This window comes from Sceloporus occidentalis, unplaced genomic scaffold (genome assembly GCF_023333645.1).
Source record: "Sceloporus occidentalis isolate IW3139 unplaced genomic scaffold, rSceOcc1.0.p SCAF_13, whole genome shotgun sequence".
NCBI lineage: Eukaryota > Metazoa > Chordata > Lepidosauria > Squamata > Phrynosomatidae > Sceloporus > Sceloporus occidentalis.
This window is the reverse complement of record NW_028316993.1, coordinates 2,234,541-2,238,183: the sequence shown is the minus strand read 5'-3', so window position 1 is coordinate 2,238,183 and position 3,643 is coordinate 2,234,541.

Genomic DNA, 3,643 nt, shown 5'->3' with positions numbered 1-3,643 from the left:
GTCTTGTCTGTTCCTTCATTCTATTCTGCAATCTGTGGGGCATTGGTTCAATTGCTGAACCACTCTCATTGTCCAGAAGTTCCTTCTAATGTTGAAATCTACCTTCCTGTAATTTAAAACCATTAGATCTGGTCCTACCCTCAAAGTCAGCAGAGAAGAAACCTGTCCCATCCTCTCCATTAAGCCTTCGATGTATTTAAAGAGTGCAGTCATGTCGCCCCTCGGTCTTCTCTTCACCAAGCTGAACATGGGCAAATCCTTCAACCTTTCTTTGTGTGTTTTACTCTCCATGCCCTTTATCCTTGTTGCCCTTTTCTGAACCTGCTCCAATTTGTTTATATCCTTCTTAACATGAGATGTCCAGAACTGGATGCAAGATTCTAGATGAAGACTGACCAATGTTGAACCTAGTAGGACTATTACTAGGAAATAATAATGGTTGAACTGGGAATTTACTGCTGTGTCCAGCCACTCTACACTGGTTGGCAGATGCTCTTTAGAATTTCAAATGGACCTTCCCCCCACCTTCTTAGGAGATGCTAATGGTTCAATGGGGTGTTCCTTGCATCCAACTACTGAGCCAAATATAAATAAAGCATAATAATAATAATAATAATAATAATAATAATAATAATAGGTTGTCTCCAAAGAGTCTCATGATAATCTCACAGACATACATGGAGACAGGTGGTTTTCTAAATGTCGCCATCCCAGGTGATACAGAGCTCATTCCCCCATCACTGCAAAAATTACATTTGGGCTGCAACATCCAGAACCTCATTGGCATTTGGGGCACTGGAGTTAAAATAAAAGGAGCTTTGGGATGCTCTGCCCATATGCAACCAGGGATGGTCTGGCCAACACAGAGGTTTTGGGGTGGGGACTAGTTCTGGAGCTCCGCACAGCTTTTCTGTTTGGCAGGGCATGGCAAGTGTTCCCAGTCCATGTGAGTCACCCACTGGGCCGCTGCCAGAACACTCCCAGCCCAGCCAAAGGAAACTTTCAAATTCCTTTCTCTGGCCAAAAAGAACAAGCGGTACCAAGCTGCTCCGAACAAGCGATCCCACAGTGGGGCTGGCATTGGGGCAAACTCCCAATTGAGACTGACCCGCTCTCAGCCTTCTCTGTGTCAGCAGAGGGTCCTACCAACATATGTAGTACCCTCTTTGCAGATGCTTTGCGGGCAGGACGGTTTAGATAGGAACCATTTTGGGTGGAAGATTCACATGATTCACAGCAAGGCTGCCTGGAAGAAAGTCAACATTTTAAATGCTAAAAAAATAGCAACAACCCTAGTATATAGCAACAACCTCACTGTATTTTTTAAATTCAGCCCTGGATATCAATCTGCAAAAGTAAACAGTGAATTCCTCCCAGTCTGCTCAGCCAAACTCTATTAATATTTTTTGGCTAATAACATCCATCCTGATCAACTCAGAAATTGCCAACTTTTGAGAAGCTTCCCTGAATATTTGCTTGGAACACACTTTATTCATCACACAGTTGACAAGGCAAAAGGATATTCACAAGCCCCAAATAACACAGATTCGCATCTCTGTATGACTAATAAGCATGGAATGAAATACTGAGCAGGAGGGTATATATCCACCCTTCTGATGACTATTTCTTTCTTTCCATTACTTATATACTGGCCTATGAACTCTCCTGTCCTCCGAAATACAAAGTTTGCAAGGCAACTCACAAATGATAACATACCCTCCAACTGCTCCAATTTGGCACAGTTAATCCTCTGCCATCCTACTTTTTCAGCTGCTTTTAACATGACTGAGTTTCTCTCTCCTCCTCTCACTTTCCTCTTTTGTCCTCAGCTTACTTCATCTGCTGCAAAATGATTTAACACCGCAAACATAGTTTGTACTACATGAACTCACCAGGAATGGGAGAAGAAAGGGGCAGAATCTTCTCCTTCCTGATGCGACCAGATAAAAACAAACTGCTGCAGCCCATCTTAGTTTGTGTGTATTCCTCCTCATTAATAACTTTTGCCATCTTGAATACACTCTGATGTTACTGGGCAAGAGCTCTGGCTTCCTAGATCTTATTTCCGCTGTTCTAATCTGGTGGACACATTACCACCTTCTCCCCAGGAGCTGAAAGAATTGCCTTCTGTGTCATAGGAATCAGCCCACCTTAATACAGGATTTCCCCTCTGTATGCAGGAGGGGAGAATGCAACTCTGTTCTTCCTTGCCAGTTTGCAATTTCCAAGTTCGTGGTTCTGATTTGGGACACACGTAATGGCCCTTAGCTTGCTCTACCCTTTGCCCTCGATGGAAAAAGGGCACTGCCAGTGCAGAGACCAAAAACATTTTGTAGGTGCTGGAAAAAGAGGGGAGGCAGAAGGTGGAGCAAGAACGGGGGAAATGAGTGTCGGGGAAATGCACAGAGCCAAGCACAGAGTGTGCTTGCGTGGAAAGTTGGCCGTTGGGTAAGGAATGACGCAGGAGCTTCTGCTGCCTCCAGGACAAGGAGAAAGAAGACCAGCTTCAGGATTTCCCTTTCTGTTTCTTCTTGCACCCTAGTACTAACATTGGGCCAAGGCTGAAGAATCACTGGCCTTCCCATCATCCTCCACCGACACCACAGACTAGCTGGCATGTGCTGATGGGAACAGGTGTCCCATAACATCTGGAGGGCCACTGGTTGTAATAGAGGTCTTTCACCTTCTCAGATGGAGAGCCACCGCATTTCTATATGCCTCCGTTCTGACATGGCATCCTTCCTTACCATCTTAGGGGCTGTTCAGACGTCGTTCTTTTTAGTGTCACTATCCGAGTATCCTCACTCACATGTTCTGGTTGTTGCTCGCACAAAACCGCATCTCTGCAAGTTGTTGCTCACTCATGTCAGCACTGCAAATAAAGATGGAATCGATGAGGCGGATGCATTCAAAGCAACCATTCGAGGTTTTCTGTGGGTTTTCCAGGCTATGTGGCCACATCCTAGAAGAATTTATTCCTGATGTTTTGCCTGCATCTGTGGCTGGAGTATATATACTGTGCGACTCCACTCACTTCCATGCCACCAGCCTCTGAAGATGTCACCCACAGATGCAGGTGAAATGAATGCCGAAGTAAATGAGACAAAAGGCAGAAGGTTGATTGAGAAAGGGAAGAGAGAAGTTTATTGTGGACGTTTTGGTCTGTGTGGCCATGTACTAGAAGTGTTTATTCCTGACGTTTTGCCAGCATCTGTGGCTGGCATCTTCAGAGGCTGGTGGCATGGAAGAGAGTGGGTATATATACTTCTGCATCCTCTGAAGATGCCAGCCACAGATGCTGGCAAAACGTCAGGAATAAACACTTCTAGTACATGGCCACATAGCCTGAAAAACCCACAAAACAACTATGGATGCCAGCCATGAAAACCTTCGACTTCACATGAGAGAGAAGGTTAGACGTAAGTTAGAAGAGAATTGGCGTAAGCGAACAGAAAGTGGGTGGAAGTCATAAGAGGGTGCTTTTGAAGGAGGGAAAAGGAAAAGTGAAGAAGAAGGGGATGATATGGAAGGATTGAGAGGGAACAGAGAGAGAGAAGAAAGAGGAGAGAGATTGAGGAGAGGAGAGAAGGAGATGTCAGAGTGGTGTAAAGCGGATAGAAGGAAGGAAATAGGAAAGATAGGT